Genomic DNA, 22231 nt, shown 5'->3' with positions numbered 1-22231 from the left:
CAAGTACTGTACCTACATTTAACTGACGAGTACTGTACTTACATTTAACTGACAAGTACTGTACCTACATTTAACTGACGAGTACTGTACTTACATTTAACTGACGAGTACTGTACCTACATTTAACTGACGAGTACTGTACTTACATTTAACTGACAGCTTGACGAGTACAGTACCTACATTTAACTGATGAGTACAGTACCTACATTTAACTGATGAGTACAGTACCTACATTTAACTGATGAGTACTGTACCTACATTTAACTGACAGTTTGACGAGTACTGTACCTACATTTAACTGACAGCTTGACGAGTACAGTACCTACATTTAACTGATGAGTACAGTACCTACATTTAACTGACGAGTACAGTACCTACATTTAACTGACAGTTTGACGAGTACAGTACCTACATTTAACTGACGAGTACAGTACCTACATTTAACTGACAAGTACTGTACCTACATTTAACTGACAAGTACTGTACCTACATTTAACTGACGAGTACCGTACCTACATTTAACTGACGAGTACTGTACCTACATTTAACTGACGAGTACCGTACCTACATTTAACTGACGAGTACTGTACCTACATTTAACTGACGAGTACTGTACCTACATTTAACTGACGAGTACCGTACCTACATTTAACTGACGAGTACTGTACCTACATTTAACTGACGAGTACAGTTACCTACATTTAACTGACAACTTGACGAGTACAGTACCTACATTTAACTGACAGCTTGATGAGTACTGTACCTACATTTAACTGACGAGTACAGTACCTACATTTAACTGACGAGTACCGTACCTACATTTAACTGACGAGTACTGTACCTACATTTAACTGACGAGTACAGTACCTACATTTAACTGACGAGTACAGTACCTACATTTAACTGACGAGTACTGTACCTACATTTAACTGACAAGTACTGTACCTACATTTAACGGACGAGTACTGTACCTACATTTAACTGACGAGTACTGTACCTACATTTAACTGGCAAGTACTGTACCTACATTTAACGGACGAGTACTGTACCTACATTTAACTGACGAGTACTGTACCTACATTTAACTGACGAGTACTGTACTTACATTTAACTGACGAGTACAGTACCTACATTTAACTGACAGTTTGACAAGTACAGTACTTATACATTTAACTGACAGTTTGACGAGTAATGTACCTACATTTAACCGACAGTTTGACAAGTACATTACCTACATTTAACTGACGAGTACAGTACCTACATTTAACCGACAGCTTGACGAGTATACGTACAGTACCTACATTTTACTGACAGTTTGACGAGTACAGTACTTACATTTAACTGACAGTTTGACGAGTAATGTACCTACATTTAACTGCAAGTTCAGTTAGGAAATAATATCAATATTCATCAACAACTGTATAACTTGACAAGGCACTTGCATAGTGAAACCATGAATTTCTGTACAAAAAAAAAAACAATTAATATACTCAACAGGGTTTGATTTAGCACAGCTGGTAGAGCAGCATACTTCTGGGTCTCAGGTGAAGATCTGAGGTGTGTGGTTTCTTACGAAATTGCTTTACTATTATTGAACTTTGTTCCCCTTTTTATGCAATATTTTCTTTTAAGCTATTGATTTTTTTTCATTACTGGTATAAATCATAAACTATTATGATATCTAATGATTAAAAGCAACCTGTTCATGGCTGCTTCAATAATTTTAAACCCCATTTCATAATTTTACGCAATATTTTACTGGTTTAAATATTTTGTTCAATAATTCAATGGATTAAACTGTATGATTGTATGCAAGCTTGTATTATTTTGAATATTTATACTAACTTTTTATAACACAAAATATGTCATAGACATTGGATTTTATTGGTCACAAGAACATAAAGTTTTACACTACACGAAAAGTGTTAATGTTGGTGAAAGCGTACCCTATACCTGACCTTATATTGAATAAACAGAGGTTACACAACAAGTGGTTGTTGGATATGGAATTTATTTCACACGAGTAAGTTATTTTTTAAAAGTTACAAAAGACACGAGCTTTAGCGAGTGTTTTTTGCAACTTTTAAAAAATAACTTACGAGTGAGAAATAAATTCCATATCCAACAATTTTGAGTTGTGTGACCTGTTTCTACCACAATAATATCGGCTTGAATCAAAGGGAAACGTGGCCAAGTATAATTTTGCGTATGCAAATAAAGTGTACCGGTGACGTCCGGGACCCGGTGATGTGACGTCATTAGATTATTGATGACGTCAATAACAATTGCAGCTTGGGTCAAAGTTCACCGTGTTAGCCAATCAAAATGCGTACAGAGTTTATACCATGTGTGGTATAAACAGATTGTTAATCAACAGCTGTAATGATTAACTGATGGTCTGAGAGTTGAATAACACAGGGTATTGTGGTAGAAACACGTTTAATCATTGCTAACTACACCTAGTTAAGTGTCCCTCAGACATGAGCAATACCTGTATCTGTTAGTTCAACATAATATTTTCCGATGATGATATAGTGAATGGCCAGGCCTGCCACCCAGTGCATCAAATTCTGGCCACTTTGCAACTTCAGGTTCTGACAGATACTGTGTATTCTCACACGAAATCTACAGAATATTGCATTTCCAATAAATAATTGATACTTCTGCCAAAATCTACAAATCTATTTCCAAATACAATCCAGTCAATTCTTACCTTTCTATTGGATGTATATCAAAATGACTTTTCAGCCATATACATTTCTCCTCATTACATAATATACCTGACAAGGCAATACTCAACGTTTCAAGGTACAAGTATATTGACCTTCGACGGCTAGATATCCATTTTTGTGCCTTTCGTCGAGTCTGGTTCTCACCATGTATATACTACACCTGCCAAGCCATATGATACTCATATAGATTACATGCCAAGTTTTTACTGTATATACAATCATATGCCAAACCTGAATACATATCTGTAAATTTGATGACACTCTGAAGGAAATATTGTACATGTTTAACAAGCATGTAATTAATAAGTATTGTCGCAACAATTGATCAGAATTCGAAATTGGTGAATAATAATTCCAATCATGAATATGATTAAGTTTCTAATAAATCATATGGTTGGCTTTAATGCATCAATAAATGGCAACCACAGAAATATATCTAATCAACATAAACCAGAGATGAAAATAAGAAGTTTCCTACACAACAGAATCTATAAAATCAGAATACAATAGAATTTTAGAGAGGCAGAATACAATAGAATTTATAGATCAAGGCAGAATACAATAGAATTCTATAGGCAGAATACAATAGAATTCTATAGGCAGAATACAATAGAATTTTAGAGAGGCAGAATAGAATAGAATTTATAGATCAAGGCAGAATACAATAGAATTCTAGAGAGGAAGAATACAATAGAATTCAAGAGAGGCAGAATACATAAGAATTCAAGAGAGGCAGAATACAATAGAATTTTAGAGAGGCAGAATACAATAGAATTCTAAAGAGGCAGAATACAATAGAATTTATAGATCAAGGCAGAATACAACAGAATTCGAGAGAGGAAGAATACAATAGAATTCAAGAGAGGAAGAATACAATAGAATTCAAGAGAGGAAGAATACAATAGAATTTATAGATCAAGGCAGAATACAACAGAATTCTAGAGAGGAAGAATACAATAGAATTCTAGAGAGGCAGAATACAATAGAATTTATAGATCAAGGCAGAATACAATAGAATTCTAGAGGCAGAATACAATAGAATTCTAGAGAGGCAGAATACAATAGAATTCTAGAAAGGCATGCAGAATACTATAGAATTCTAGAGGCAGAATACAATAGAATTCTAGAGAGGCAGAATACAATAGAATTCTAGAAAGGCATGCAGAATACTATAGAATTCTAGAGGCAGAATACAATAGAATTCTAGAAAGGAAGAATACAACAGAATTCTAGAGGCAGAATACAATAGAATTCTAGAGAGGCATAATACAATAGAATTCTAGAAAGGCATGCAGAATTAATACTATAGAATTCTAGAGGCAGAATACAATAGAATTCTAGAGGCAGAATACAATAGAATTCTAGAGGCAGAATACAATAGAATTCTAGAGAGGCAGAATACAATAGAATTCTAGAAAGGCATGCAGAATACTATAGAATTCTAGAGGCAGAATACAATAGAATTCTAGAGGCAGAATACAATAAAATTCTAGAGAGATAGAATACAATAGAATTCTACAGAGGCAGAATACAATAGAATCTATAGAGGCAGAATATAATAGAATTCTACAAAGGCAGAATATATATATATACAATAGAATTCTACAGAGGCTGAATACAACAGAAATCTACTGAGGCAGAATACAATAGAATTCTACAGATGCTGAATACAAAAGAAATTCTACAGAGGCAGAATATAATAGAAGTTGTTTGGTATAGTGTATAGTATGTCATGTTTGTCATAAAAATATACAGCCCACCCCAGTATTCTTGTATTCAATCGATCATAGTGTTTTTAATTTTTGTTTATTTAGAGGTTTTTTTTAGATGTTACATATTGGTGTAGTCAAAATTGCAACTCATGGAAAAATAAGTTTTGTGACAAATTGAGCAAACATCTATCAATAATGTGTAATTATCTTTTTTTTTATTACTATATTTTTTTTCTTGGAAATTACACATATTAAGTGGTTTGTATTAATTAAAAGGTCGAGTTTATTCATTTTTACAGATATGAAATAATACCATAAAAAACTATCTTTATATTTTATCTGATGTTTCTAGTCCACCCACCTGTCTACAGGGTATAGAATCCTATTAAGGTAATGCAGTATTTTCCACCCTTATGAACACAGGGAAGAAGTTCATCAATCTTCCGTCATCCTTATTATCCCTGGATGAAAAACATGGAATGATCAGCATATTGATTTAGATCATTTCAATATAAACTTATAGGGGAGGCAGGACCAAAAGGATCATCATATTCCAGATTGACTTCCAATCTTGATTGTTTACGCATGGGAGGGCAGCAAAGTGTCCATATTGAGTTTATTGACATGCTAAATCGAAAGATAAACAGTACTACACTATCTGTTTCAATATCAACAGTTTGGAATACTGGTACACTCCTATCATACCCTACTTAATTAGAGAGATTTTATCTATCAGGATTTGTAACATCTAGCTGTATAGATTAACACATGTACAGGAGAAACAGTATTTATCAGTTATACAGAAAAACCTGACAACACCTTGCAACCCTGACTTACCCAGAGTATTCTGATGTTGAATATTAAGACTGAGTATTATGTTGAATATTAAGACTGAGTATATGTTGAATATTAAGACCGAGTATTATGTTGAATATAAAGACCGAGTATATGTTGAATATTAAGACCGAGTATATGTTGAATATTAAGACGGAGTATATGTTGAATATTAAGACGGAGTATATGTTGAATATTAAGACCGAGTATATGTTGAATATTAAGACCGAGTATATGTTGAATATTAAGACCGAGTATATGTTGAACATAAAAACTAAGTATTCTGATGTTAAATATGAAGACTGAGTATTCTGATGTTGATTCGAGAGCCTAGGTGATGTAGAATATACATCAATCAAGAGCCTAGGTGATGTAGATTATACAACACTCGAGAACGTAGGTGATGTGGAGAATATACATGAATTGAGAGCCTAGGTGATGTAGAATATACAACAATCAATAGCCTAGGTAATGTAGAATATACATCAATCAAGAGCCTAGGTGATGTAGAATATACAACAATCAAGAGCCTAGATGATGTAGAATATACATCAATCAAGAGCCTAGGTGATGTAGATTATACAACACTCGAGAACGTAGGTGATGCATGTGGAGAATATACATGAATTGAGAGCCTAGGTGATGAAGAATATACAACAATCAAGAGCCTAGGTGATGTAGAATATACAACAATCAATAGCCTAGGTGATGTAGAATATACAACAATCAAGAGCCTAGGTGATGTAGAATATACATCTATCAAGAGCCTAGGTGATGTAGAATATACAACAATCAAGAGCCTAGGTGATGTAGAATATACATCAATCAAGAGCCTAGGTGATGTAGAATATACAACAATCAAGAGCCTAGGTGATGTAGAATATACAACACCCGAGAGCCTAGGTGATGTAGAATATATAACACCCGAGAGCCTAGGTGATGTAGAATATACATCAATCAAGAGCCTAGGGGATGTAGAATATACAACAATCAAGAGCCTAGGTGATGTAGAATATACATCAATCAAGAGCCTAGGTGATGTAGAATATACATCAATCAAGAGCCTAGGGGATGTAAAATATACAACAATCAAGAGCCTAGGTGATGTAGAATATACATCAATCAAGAGCCTAAGTGATGTAGAATATAAAACACTCGAGTGCCTAGGTGATGTAGAATATACAACAATCAAGAGCCTATATAGCTAGGTGATGTAGAATATACATCAATGAAGAGCCTAGGGGCTGTAGAATATATATAGTACACTCGGGAGCCTAGGTGATGTAGAATATACAACACTCGAGAACCTAGCTGATGTAGAATATATGACACTCGAGAGCCTATAGCTAGGTGATGTAGAAGATACGACACTCGAGAGCCTAGGTGATGTAGAATATACAACACTCAAGAGCCTAGGTGATTTAGAATATACATCAATTGAGAGCCCAGGTGATGTAGAATATATAACAATCAAGAGCCTAGGTGATGTAGAATATACAACACTCAAGAGCCTAGGTGATGTAGAATATACAACACTCGAGAGCCTAGGTGATGTAGAATATACAACACTCGAGAGCCTAGGTGATGTAAAATATACAACACTCAAGAGCCTAGGTGATGTAGAATATACAACACTCGAGAGCTTAGGTGATGTAGAATATATAACAATCAAGAGCCTAGGGGATGTAGAATATACAACACTCGAGAGCCTAGGTGATGTAGAATATACAACACTCGAGAGCCTAGGTGATGTAGAATATACAACACTCGAGAGCCTATAGCTAGGTGATGTGGAGAATATATTGCGAGACAATTTCCCAGCTACAACACTCAAGAGCCTTACCATTTGGTTGAATTGTATATCTCCAGTTTGAACAGTAGAAATGGTCCTCCATGTTGAATCTGCAGTTTTGAACCTTTGATCCTCTTAACAACCCACAGTAATAGCTATCTTCTTTAGGAATTCACAGTGTCTGGCCACTGGTTTTCAATTAGCTATATAGCGTGCCTATAAAATACAAAATGGGAAAAAATAATCAATATTCTATTTGAATGTATTTTTGATTTATTGGAAATTTACATGTAAATATCTGACACAACCTGTGATATGCAGCAGATGTTTTTGTTTTCAAATGTTTTAATTGTTTGTGATCAGCATTCAACTGTTAAATTATTAAACACAGCTTCAAAGAAACTACAACATGTACAATGTTTTTGAAATTCAGAGACCAACTTTCAGACCATAGTCAGCTTTAAATGTCTGTAGTGCAAATTCACAAAATGTGAATTATGAAAGGTATCTACAAATTCACAAAAAATTGTTTTTGATCACCAAAAATCTAACCTGATTTTTACAATACTTATATAAATGTAGTGTAGGTTAGTATAGAAATTGTTTGTCAGGATGTAGCTAGGGTGTCAGTTCAAGTGGGAGGAAATTAAAGCAGTCAGAGAGTTATAATATACCTGGTCTCACAGGTGATTCCCACATGTACATGTAATTTTACTTTATAATTTTTTTGGCATAGCCGTATAATATACTTTTGGACCCGGATATGGTACAACAGGTGTTGTTACTGGTCAAGATGAAGTATGTGATTGGTCAATGTAGCGGTCAATGCAAAATACAGGTATGAAGTCAAAAACAAAACAAACTTAAGATTGCATGCAAGCTGAATATTCATATATAAGTGGATGTATCTTTTCAAATGACACATTAATAAAGTTATATTCCTGATTCAAATGCAGTCTTATTATCACCAAAAATTATTCAAACTGATATAATTTTGTAATCCGTGCTGAAACGCATTAGTTTGTTAATTTATTTTACCAGCAGTTTTACATTACAACCACCAGCATTAAAACTATGCTGTTTGTCTTTTTTAAAGATATTTCTTGTTTATAACTGAGTCCCCTTCACTGACTATAAACACAGTGATGCTTCAAACAAACCATCTAATTCTCCTTCTGGGCCCCATCCTTCTCAGGTTTAAAATGGCCGCCTTATAAATGTAAAAATTCCAAATGCATGCCTGTTGGCTATCTTGTTTTCAGATCAGTCTCAAAATGGAACATTCACAATTTAGGACCAAAGGGAACCTACATCTGAACTTTGAGAAAGATTCATGAAGAAGTTTCTGAGAAAAAGCAATAACAAGGATCAAGCACTGTCAAAGTTCAAAATAGTGGTCTGTTGGTCATATTGGTTTTTTTTTTTTAAATTATATTCTCAAAATTCAATATGCACAAGTACAAATCATGGGGAACCAACATACCTAATATTCAATTTGAGGAAAATCCTTAGAGCTCTATCCTGAAATAACAGTAACAAACTTCAACCTGTTAAAATTCAAATTGCCATCTGTCATTGATTCAAAATATACACAACTAGACCCTACATGTAAAATTTGAGAAAGATCCATAATGTACCTTCTGAGAAAATATATAGGAGTAACAATCTTCAACTTGTCAAAATTTCAAAATGGTGGCCAGTCGGCCCTTTTGTTTTCCAATCAGTCTCAAAATTCAATATGCTCGACTAGTGACCAAGGAGAATCTGCATAATTAGGAAATCTAAAAGGTCCATTTAATATAATACTTTCCAAGAAATAGCGATCACAAACTTCAACTTGTAAAAATTCAAAATGGCTGCCTGCCTGATGTCGAACGAAGAGTGATTTCTATAGCCAACTGTTACTATCAAAAAGAATGGATAGGATTAAAAAGATTTACCTCTATTTTCTTTTTCAGGCCCCATCCATCTGCCCTGATGGGACCCTCTATTTCTATATGATGACACATCCCTTTATATGATGACACATCCCTTTATATGATGACATATCCCTTTCACATCCCTCTATATGATGACACATCCCTCTATATGATGACACATCCCTCTATATGATGACACATCCCTCTATATGATGACATATCCCTTTCACATCCCTTTATATGATGACACATCCCTCTATATGATGACACATCCCTCTATATGATGACACATCCCTCTATATGATGACACATCCCTTTCACATCCCTTTATATGATGACACATCCCTCTATATGATGACACATCCCTTATATGATGACACATCCCTCTATATGATGACACATCCCTTTATATGATGACATATCCCTTTCACATCCCTTTATATGATGACACATCCCTCTATATGATGACACATCCCTCTATATGATGACACATCCCTTTATATGATGACACATCCCTTTATATGATGACATATCCCTTTCACATCCCTTTATATGATGACACATCCCTCTATATGATGACACATCCCTCTATATGATGACACATCCCTCTATATGATGACATATCCCTTTCACATCCCTTTATATGATGACACATCCCTCTATATGATGACACATCCCTCTATATGATGACACATCCCTCTATATGATGACATATCCCTTTCACATCCCTTTATATGATGACACATCCCTTTATATGATGACATATCCCTTTCACATCCCTTTATATGATGACACATCCCTTTATATGATGACACATCCCTCTATATGATGACATATCCCTCTATATGATGACATATCCCTTTCACATCCCTTTATATGATGACACATCCCTCTATGTGATGACATATCCCTTTCACATCCCTTTATATGATGACATATCCCTTTCACATCCCTTTCACCCAAGAATGCACCAATCCAAATCTTGTCAAAACATTTAAATTCTATACAGAAGGAGAAATAATTCAATTTTTACCTCAGATTCCCTAATTGGACCTCAGGAGGGCGCAGACCTTTCATTTGAACAACATTGATTTCCCTATACTGAGTCTCTGTACCACATACATCAAAGCTACTGGTTTAAAATTGTGTAACACAGCTTTCTCCACCTCCTAATTAAGTACATGTACATTTAGAATCATTATAACTGACCAACAAACCTTTATTTTGTAAATATCACTAGTAGATCAAAGGAAATGTCATGACTCAGGGCTCCACAGGTAATTTCAGTCAGAAGGAAGGAAACTTCCACAAAAGTCGATAAAAACTGTTACGACGACTTACATTTAGATGTGATAATGTTAAATCTCCAGCCAGTCAAGGATTAAGTAGCACGCTAAAATATTGCATGCATAAAAATCTTACTAGGGATGTGCCTATATTACATCTATATAAGGTATTAACACAGGGACATGAACCGTTGTCAGCAGATTTCATGTCCTATATTACATCTATATAAGGTATCATCACAGGGACATGAACCGTTGTCAGCGGATTTCACATCCTATATTACATCTATATAAGGTATTAACACAGGGACATGAACCGTTGTCAGCAGACAGATTTCATGTCATGTATTATATCTATATAAGGTAATAACACAGGGACATGAACCGTTGTCAGCAGATTCCATATCCTACTTTAGGTCTATATAAGATATTATCACAGGGACATGAACCGTTGTCAGCAGACAGATTCCATGTAAAATAATATTATGTCTATATAAGGAAATAGCACAGGGACATGAACCGTTGTCAGCAGAGAGATTTCATGTCCTATTTTAAGTCTATATAAGATATTATCACAGGGACATGAACCGTTGTCAGCAGATTTCATATCCTATTTTTGGTCTACATAAGGCATTATCACAGGGACATGAACCGTTGTCAGCAGACAGATTTCATGTCATATATTATGTCTACATAAGGCATTATCACAGGGACATGAACCGTTGTCAGCAGACAGATTTCATGTCCTATTTTAAGTCTATATAAGATATTATCACAGGGACATGAACCGCTGTCAGCAGATTTCATATCCTATATTACATCTATATAAGGCATTATCACAGGGACATGAACCGTTGTCAGCAGACAGTTTTCATGTCCTATATTATATCTATATAAGGTATTATCACAGGGACATGAACCGTTGTCAGCAGACAGTTTTCATGTCCTATTTTAAGTCTATATAAGATATTATCACAGGGACATGAACCGCTGTCAGCAGATTTCACATCCTATATTACGTCTACATAGATATTATCACAGGGACATAAACCGTTGTCAGCAGACAGTTTTCATGTCCTATTTTAAGTCTATATAAGATATTATCACAGGGACATGAACCGCTGTCGGCAGACAGATTTTTTCTAAACGCAACAGATCACAATTTTCAAGTCTTACTTTTATTTCTCTTCACAAATTTCATGCGTATGATTTTTATTATTTTTTTAACAGAAATATACATTATTTAAAACAGAAACTGGCTATTAACGTTTTCTGCATCATCATAAAATCTTTTAATATGCAGACTTAAATATGTGATTAGATTAATCAAATATTACCTTTGGTACGTTCTTTTTTCCATTATTTTGAACCATGAATCACCATGATGTACATCCCTTTTGTTTATGGACATTATTTTGGGATATTTATAAGCATTAGTTACAGGAAATAAGACCTGAACCACAGGGTAATGGCCAAAATCAATTATATATAGATATGATTTTAAACATCTAAATTAAAACTTGCAATGAGAGACATAATCTCCAGGAATTCTTGCCAAGATTAAACTCCTTTAATTACACAACATTGTAAACGAGACAGCCAGACTGAAAATCAGGCTTTAATTTTTTTTTTTTTTTTTTTTCGTCACATGTAGACAAAACCATTTATGTTTATTAATCTCAAAAAGATTATCAAACTGCTTAAATTGAACTATTCAACCTTTTCTCAAAAAATAAAATCAATACACAATGATTAGACTTCGGGAAGCCATATCTTAGGCAGTGTTGTTGTGTTGAGGCTAACTTGATTGGGATTTTAATCAATTTTCCATGCACTATAAATATGTTGCGATGATGAGTATTTCAGTATAATTACTTTCTTTAAAGATTTTCCTCTGTTTTGTACAAACATTACCGACTGGAAACCAAGTCTTTTATCATGGCTACATGCTAGGAAATGTCATTTGCATCATCAATCTTCAACCCCTCAATACTTTACATTGGAAAATCCCATCTGTAATCAATCTTATAGTTACATGGATGATTCCAATGTTGTGATATGGGGTTTATAGGTTTAATCTAAATGTCAAAGCATCATACAAACAAATGTGATTACAGTGAGGAGCTTGTAAACAATCGCCAAGCCTCACGCTAGCAGGAACAAATCGGAGGCAGGATCAGGACCACCAAGTCTATATATCTGTATTGGGGCTGTATTCAATAATGTGTGTTCTATAGTGTCAGAAATAACCCGACAGCAACACTGGTCTAGAGTCATATAAACACTGGTCGTAGATCTAGAGTCAAATAAATATGTATAGCATAACTCGATCTAGTGGGCAACACTGGTCATAGAGTCAAATCTGTATAGAGTAACTCGATCTAGTCAGCAACACTGGTCGTAGAGTCAAATCTGTATAGTGTAACTCTAGTGAGCAACACTGGTCGTAGAGTCAAATCTGTATAGAGCAACTCGATCTAGTGACCAACACTGGTCGTAGAGTCAAATCTGTTTAGTGTAACTCTAGTGAATAACACTGGTCATAGAGTCAAATCTGTATAGAGTAACTCTAGTGACCAACACAGTTCGTAGAGTCAAATCTGTTTAGTGTAACTCGATCTAGTGAGTAACACTGGTCGTAGAGTCAAATCTGTATAATGTAACTCGATCTAGTGAACAACACTGGTTGTAGAGTCAAATCCGTATAGTGTAACTCGATCTAGTGAGTAACACTGGTGGAAGAGTCAAATCTGTATAGTGTAACTCGATCTAGTGAGTAACACTGGTCGTAGAGTCAAATCCGTATAGTGTAACTCGATCTAGTGAGTAACACTGGTCGTAGAGTCAAATCTGTATAGTGTAACTCTAGTGAGCAACACTGGTCGTAGAGTCATATCTGTATAGAGTAACTCTAGTGAACAACACTGGTCGTAGAGTCAAATCTGTATAGTGTAACTCTAGTGAGTAACACTGGTCGTAGAGTCAAATCTGTATAGAGTAACTCTAGTGAGTAACACTGGTCGTAGAGTCAAATCTGTATAGAGTAACTCTAGTGAGCAACACTGGTCGTAGAGTCAAATCTGTATAGTGTAACTCTAGTGAGTAACACTGGTCGTAGAGTCAAATCTGTATAGAGTAACTCTAGTGAGTAACACTGGTCGTAGAGTCAAATCTGTATAGAGTAACTCTAGTGAGCAACACTGGTCGTAGAGTCAAATCTGTATAGTGTAACTCGATCTAGTGAGCAACACTGGTCGTTGAGTCAAATCTGTATAGTGTAACTCTAGTGAGCAACACTGGTCGTAGAGTCAAATCTGTATAGCGTTACTCTAGTGAGCAACACTGGTCGTAGAGTCAAATCTGTATAGTGTAACTCTAGTGAGCAACACTGGTCGTAGAGTCAAATCTGTATAGCGTTACTCTAGTGAGCAACACTGGTCGTAGAGTCAAATCTGTATAGTGTAACTCGATCTAGTGAGCAACACTGGTCGTTGAGTCAAATCTGTATAGAGTAACTCTAGTGAACAACACTGGTCGTAGAGTCAAATCTGTATAGTGTAACTCTAGTGACCAACACTGGTCGTAGAGTCAAATCTGTATAGTGTAACTCGATCTAGTGAGCAACAATGGTCATAGAGTCAAATCTGTATAGTGTAACTCTAGTGACCAACACTGGTCGTAGAGTCAAATCTGTATAGCGTTACTCTAGTGACCAACACTGGTCGTAGAGTCAAATCTGTATAGTGTAACTCTAGTGAGCAACACTGGTCGTAGAGTCAAATCTGTATAGTGTAACTCTAGTGAGCAACACTGGTCGTAGAGTCAAATCTGTATAGTGTAACTCGATCTAGTGACCAACAAGGTGTTGTGATATTTTAGTCCAGGTGTTGTCAGGTTGTGGTATGACACATATGATATGGTGTACACGCTGGAAAGATGTAGGCAAATCACCAGCTGAAATTCATGCTCTAATCCTATAGGTATCTATAGGTATCACTTTGTTTATTTTCTATGACAAGATGTTTAATGTTTCTAGAAGAAACCTTTCTACTTTATAGTGGTCATACTGTGGCATGAATACACAATCAAATCATTGACAGGTTACGGTAAATAATTCAACATTTCCCTCGAAATATTATCATCTAAAACTTTCCATATAGAGGTTATAATGTGCCTATCTATTTTTGTTTAAATATTGATTCTATGAAAAAAACACAATATAATATACATTGTATTTATAGAATCATACTGATTGTACATGTATGTATCAAATATTATCTGAAAGATGAAAAAATTTTCATATTTGTTTATGCCACCTAAATGTTAATTTGCCAATTCGTGTGTCATTCTGCAAATGATTTAAAGCTATCAACATACTGGAATATTTACTGTAGATAAAGAGAATGTTTATTTTGTATTTGCCAGGGACAGCCTTTTACCACTTTCCAATGCTTTTAACATTATAAATCTTCCTATTTCCTCTTGGTAATGTCTGTTTCCATTGATGTATTGCACATATAGGTCAAAGGTTAAGGGTCAAACCTCCCTACTGGATTTTGTTTGGGTCAGTAGGCACTAATGTGTACAACAGGTTTCAGTGGTTAACACATTGCTGTAATTCTATAAATAACATCCTCCTCTAAAACCCTGATTCTACAGAACCAATTTTAAAACATTTACCTAATATACGTGTTTAAGAAAGACTTCCATTTGCAAACAAGTGCAATCAATGATTGCGAAAAAGCTCACCGGCGGCAGCAATCACACTATGCATTAATTTTTTATGTATGTATAAGCATGTCATTTTGAAATTGTATGTCACATAATATCGCTCCTAGACCTCTAATGGATGTATAAACCAAATAAGAAGGGTGTGGACTTACAAACTTTCCAAAACTAACCCCCAAAATCTTTAAAATCGGTTTTTGTGTCAAACCCCCAAAATCTTTAAAGTGGGTTTTTGTGTCAAAAAAAGTAAGTCCACTAAATGGTAAAATGCCAAAAAAAAATCACAATTTTTTTCTGTATGATTTTGCCACAGCATCACTCCTGGATCTCTAATGAATGCATTAACCAAATTAGAAGGGTGATAGGTGTATACTTTTGGACTTGCCCCCAAAACTTTAAAGTGAGTTTTGGTGCCAAAAAAGTTAAGTCCACAAAATGGTAAAATGCGAAAAAAATCACGAATTTTTTCTGCATGATTTTGCCATAACATCACTCCTAGACCTCTAATGAATGTATAAACCAAATTAGAAGGGCATGAGGTGTATAGTTTTGGACTTACAAACTTTCCAAAAACTTACCCCAAAAACTTTAAAGTTTTGGGGTGGGACGCCGGCGCCGGACGCGGACGCGGACGCCAGGAGTGACAGCATATACTAAGCTCTCGGTTACTTGTAACTGGTGAGCTAAAAACCTCCCCCTCCCCCCCTCATGGCCTTCAGTACATACATTCATTGTAACCATATGCATTCACAAACCCCCACCCCCAGTACATTGTATTATACAATTTTGGACTGCCTTTTGTAGAAAAAAAATTCTTAATATTTTTACATTCAGTTAAGGGATAACCGAAGTTTAAACCTATTTTAATCATTATTATACCTGTGATATGCATGGGTTATCTCCCTTGTTGTTCATTATCAATTAGCTATATTTATAATTTTACATTGATGTTTTACCAAATAGTTTTATTTTTACCACCAAACCTGTATATGGAGACCATTCTCTTGATCAGGAAACCATTAGTCTAAAAACAATCATCATCTATTGTCTAAGTAACATCATAAAATTTCCTTTCATTTTATCATGCAGATTCAAAGTTAATTTGAGAAAGATATGACAAAATTTCAAACTCGTAATATTCCTTTAGAGCATCTTACACACAGAGTGGCCAAAGAATGCCATCTCTATGGCAGACATAGACATTGCCATGCAATGAATGGAAACACAGAAAGTCATTCATCATTTCAGCAGCTGAAGTGTTTAACATCCTAGTGTATAGGGTGCCCAGGCTGCCCACTTATCCCCATGCCCAGTCATGCCTGTACAATATACACAATGTGTGCAGTAACCCCCTGATGATGCAGAATTATGCATGAGGAAATTTAAAACACATGTTCCAATTCCAGTTGGGTTCAGCTGTACTTAGCCACTTTGTATGTACATGTATAACAAACGAGTTCCGGATTAATTCCAGGAATTTATAAAGAATTCAAATTAACAGACAGGATTAATATGTAAAGTGAAGTTATCCCGATAGAGTGTTAATGCCTCTATTGATATTATAAGGTTTAGGTTGATTTTAAATGAAATTTACCAGCACAGCCATAGTTAATAACTAAATCTTCATTCTAGGAATTTTAAGATCATGAATTATATAATATCACTTAAAGGCATAACATTGGATGTTGTTATAGTAGTGGTAATATTTATATTTGGGTAAGAAATGTGTACATCACCGACAACACCAACAATAACAACAGAAATGTGTACATCACCAACAACACCAACAATAACAACAGACATGTGTACATCACCAACAACACCAACAATAACAACAGACATGTGTACATCACCAACAACACCAACAATAACAACAGACATGTGTACATCACCAACAACACTAACAATAACAACAGAAATGTGAACAGTCACCAACAACACCAACAATAACGACAGAAATGTGTACAATCACCAACAACACCAACAATAACGACAGAAATGTGTACAATCACCGACAACACCAACAATAACAACAGAAATGTGTACATCACCAACAACACCAACAATAACGACAGAAATGTGAACAGTCACCAACAACACCAACAATAACGACAGAAATGTGTACAATCACCAACAACACCAACAATAACAACAGAAACGTGTACAATCACCAACAACACCAACAATAACAACAGACATGTGTACATCACCAACAACACCAACAATAACGACAGAAACGTGTACAATCACCAACAACACCAACAATAACGACAGAAACGTGTACATCACCAACAACACCAACAATAACAACAGAAATGTGTACATCACCAACAACACCAACAATAACGACAGAAATGTGTACATCACCGACAACACCAACGATAACGACAGAAATGTGTACATCACCGACAACACCAACAATAACAACAGAAATGTGTACAATCACCGACAACACCAACAATAACAACAGAAATGTGTACATCACCAACAACACCAACAATAACGACAGAAATGTGTACAATCACCAACAACACCAACAATAACAACAGAAATGTGTACAATCACTGACAACACTAACAATAACAACAGAAATGTGTACATCACCAACAACACCAACAATAATGACAGAAACGTGTACAATCACCAACAACACCAACAATAACAACAGACATGTGTACATCACCAACAACACCAACAATAACAACAGAAATGTGTACAATCACCGACAACACCAACAATAACAACAGAAACGTGTACATCACCAACAACACCAACAATAACAACAGACATGTGTACATCACCAACAACACCAACAATAACGACAGAAATGTGTACAATCACCGACAACACTAACAATAACAACAGACACGTGTACAATCACCAACAACAACCAACAATAACGACAGAAACGTGTACAATCACCAACAACACCAACAATAACGACAGAAATGTGTACATCACCAACAACACCAACAATAACGACAGAAACGTGTACAATCACCAACAACACCAACAATAACGACAGAAACGTGTACAATCACCGACAACACCAACAATAACGACAGAAATGTGTACAATCACCAACAACACCAACAATAATGACAGAAATGTGTACATCACCAACAACACCAACAATAACAGAAATGTGTACAATCACCAACAACACCAACAATAACAACAGAAATGTGTACAATCACCAACAACACCAACAATAACAACAGAAATGTGAACATCACCAACAACACCAACAACACCAACAATAACAACAGAAATGTGTACATCACCAACAACACCAACAACACCAACAATAACAACAGAAATGTGAACATCACCAACAACACCAACAACACCAACAATAACAACAGAAATGTGAACATCACCAACAACACCAACAACACCAACAATAACAACAGAAATGTGTACAATCACCAACAACACCAACAACACCAACAATAACAACAGAAATGTGAACATCACCGACAACACCAACAATAACGACAGAAATGTGTACAATCACCGACAACACCAACAATAACGACAGAAACGTGTACAATCACCAACAACACCAACAATAACAACAGAAATGTGTACATCACCAACAACACCAACAACACCAACAATAACAACAGAAATGTGAACATCACCAACAACACCAACAACACCAACAATAACAGAAATGTGTACAATCACCAACAACACCAACAATAATGACAGAAATGTGAACAATCACCAACAACACCAACAATAACGACAGAAATGTGAACATCACCAACAACACCAACAATAACGACAGAAACGTGTACAATCACCAACAACACCAACAATAACAACAGAAATGTGTACAATCACCAACAACACCAACAATAACGACAGAAATGTGAACATCACCAACAACACCAACAATAACGACAGAAACGTGTACAATCACCAACAACACCAACAATAACAACAGACATGTGTTAATTTGTTAATACATATACAAAAATGTACTCTCTGAAAGACCATATGGATTATTTTTACAACATAATGGTGTTTAAAGAAACTAAGTCCCTTAGGGTGGGGAAAACCCTTTGGCCTATTTTTACATAAGAATTGTGTTTATCCCTTAATGCACAGCGATACTATGCATAGTTATGGGATTGAGGGTCACAGTAACCATTTATGCAAAATCTGTTCCCCCATCACCACAGATGTTTCTGATCAAATTGGGTTCAAATCCATTTAAAACTCAAATCTCTATTTCCCTTATTTGGCCCCTCCCTTCAGGCCCCTTGGGGGTCAGAGTCAATATTTATATAAACTCTCTTTCCCCCTTCCCCTAAGGATATTCCAGACCAAATTTGGTTCAAATCCATTCATAACTTTATGACTAGTAGCGATTTAAAGGAGTAACCCTATTTCCCATATTTGGCCCAGCCCCTCAGGTCCCTGGGGGTTCAGAGTAAAAATTTATACAAACTATGTTCCCCTTCTGCCATGGATGTTCCTGACCAAATTTGGTTCAAATTCATTCATAACTTTATGACTAGTAGCGATTTAAAGGAGTAACCCTATTTCCCCTATTTGGCCCCGCCCCTCAGGCCCCTGGGGGTTCAGAGTAAAAATTTATACGAACTATGTTCCCCTTCTGCCAAGGATGTTCCTGACCAAATTTGGTGAAAATTCATTCATAACTTTATGACTAGTAGCGATTTAAAGGAGTAACCCTATTTCCCCTATTTGGCCCCGCCCCTCAGGCCCCTGGGGGTTCAGAGTAAAAATTTATACAAACTCTGTTCCCTTTCTGCCAAGGATGTTACTGACCAAATTTGGTTCAAATTCATTCATAACTTTATGACTAGTAGCGATTTCAAGGATTAACCCTATTTACCCTATTTGGCCCCGCCCCTCAGGCCCCTGGGGGTTCAGAGTAAAAATTTATACAAACTCTGTTCACCTTCTGCCAAGGATGTTCCTGACCAAATTTGGTTCAAATTCATTCATAACTTTATGACTAGTAGCGATTTAAAGGATTAACCCTATTTTCCCTATTTGGCCCCGCCCCTCAGGCCCCTGGGGGTTCAGAGTAAAAATGTATACAAACTCTGTTCCCCTTCCCTCAAGGATGTTCCTGACCAAATTTGGTGAAAATCCATTCAATACTTTATGACTAGTAGCAATTTAAAGAAAAAGTTGACGGACGACGGACGCCGGACGCCGGACGACGGACGCCGGACGACGGACGCTGCACCATGGCATAAGCTCACCGGCCCTTCGGGCCAGGTGAGCTAATAATGACCAAATGAATCTCAATATCTGTCTTTGTTTCGCAGGTGGTTTTTCAGAAGTCGAAAATGTAAATTGTTTACGACATACAACAGACGGATGATGGACGGACGGTGGACGGATAACGCACAACGCCAGACAAAAAGGGATCGCAAAAGGTCATCTTAGACGTCCTCTCAGATGACCTTATAGTTATATTTATAATCTGACAGAAATGTGTACATGACACCAACAAAACAAACATATGACAGAAATGTGTACATCACCAACAAAACGAAGAAACGTACATCACCGACAACACCAACAATAACGACAGAAATGTGTACATCACTGACAACACCAACAATAACGACAGAAATGTGTACATCACCGACAACACCAACAATAACAACAGAAACGTGTACATCACCAACAACACCAACAATAACAACAGAAACGTATACATCACCAACAACACCAACAATAACGACAGAAATGTGTACAATCACCGACAACACCAACAATAATGACAGAAATGTGAACATCACCAACAACACCAACAATAACAACAGAAACATGTACATCACCAACAACACCAACAATAATGACAGAAACATGTACATCACCAACAACACCAACAATAACAACAGAAACGTGTACAATCACCAACAACACCAACAATAACGACAGAAATGTGTACATCACCAACAATAACAACAGAAATGTGTACAATGATCACCAACAAAACCAACAATAATGACAGAAATGTGTACATCACCAACAATAACGACAGAAACGTGTACATCACCGACAACACCAACAATAACGACAGAAATGTGTACATCACCGACAACACCAACAATAACGACAGAAACGTGTACATCACCGACAACACCAACAATAACGACAGAAACGTGTACATCACCGACAACACCAACAATAACGACAGAAATGTGTACATCACTGACAACACCAACAATAACGACAGAAATGTGTACATCACCAACAACACCAACAATAACGACAGAAACGTGTACATCACCAACAATAACAACAGAAATGAGTACATCACCGACAATACCAACAATAACGACAGAAATGAGAACATCACCGACAACACCAACAATAACGACAGAAATGTGTACAATCACCAACAACACCAACAATAACAACAGAAATGTGTACAATCACCAACAACACCAACAATAACGACAGAAACATGTACATCACCAACAACACCAACAATAACGACAGAAATGTGTACATCACCAACAACACCAACAATAACGACAGAAATGTGTACAATCACCAACAACACCAACAATAACGACAGAAATGAGAACATCACCAACAACACCAACAATAACGACAGAAATGTGTACAATCACCAACAACACCAACAATAACAACAGAAATGTGTACAATCACCAACAACACCAACAATAACGACAGAAATGTGTACAATCACCAACAACACCAACAATAACAACAGAAATGTGTACATCACCAACAACACCAACAATAACAACAGAAATGTGTACGATCACCGACAACACCAACAATAACAACAGAAATGTGTACAATCACCAACAACACCAACAATAACGACAGAAATGTGTACAATCACCGACAACACCAACAATAACAACAGAAATGTGTACAATCACCGACAACACCAACAATAACGACAGAAATGTGTACAATCACCGACAACACCAACAATAACAACAGAAATGTGTACAATCACCAACAACACCAACAATAACAACAGAAATGTGTACAATCACCGACAACACCAACAATAACGACAGAAATGTGTACAATCACCAACAACACCAACAATAACGACAGAAATGTGTACATCACCAACAACACCAACAATAACGACAGAAATGTGTACAATCACCGACAATACCAACAATAATGACAGAAATGAGTACATCACCAACAACACCAACAATAATGACAGAAACATGTACATCAC

At 36.0% G+C, this 22231-nt stretch overlaps 1 protein-coding gene across 1 annotated transcript in view; it reads right to left on the bottom strand.

Moving 5' to 3' along the window:
• LOC117333596 (protein retinal degeneration B-like) overlaps positions 1 to 7259 on the bottom strand; it is a 52318-nt gene extending 45059 nt beyond the window's left edge. The window contains 1 exon segment of the mRNA XM_033892959.1: positions 7122 to 7259. The gene's annotated coding sequence lies outside the window, so the exon portion shown is untranslated.
• Positions 7260 to 22231: the final 14972 nt, after the last annotated feature.

The sequence above is a fragment of the Pecten maximus genome, chromosome 8 (genome assembly GCF_902652985.1).
Source record: "Pecten maximus chromosome 8, xPecMax1.1, whole genome shotgun sequence".
Classification (NCBI taxonomy): Eukaryota; Metazoa; Mollusca; class Bivalvia; order Pectinida; family Pectinidae; genus Pecten; species Pecten maximus.
Note: the sequence above shows the minus strand (reverse complement) of the source record. Positions and strands in the feature narration are given on the sequence as shown.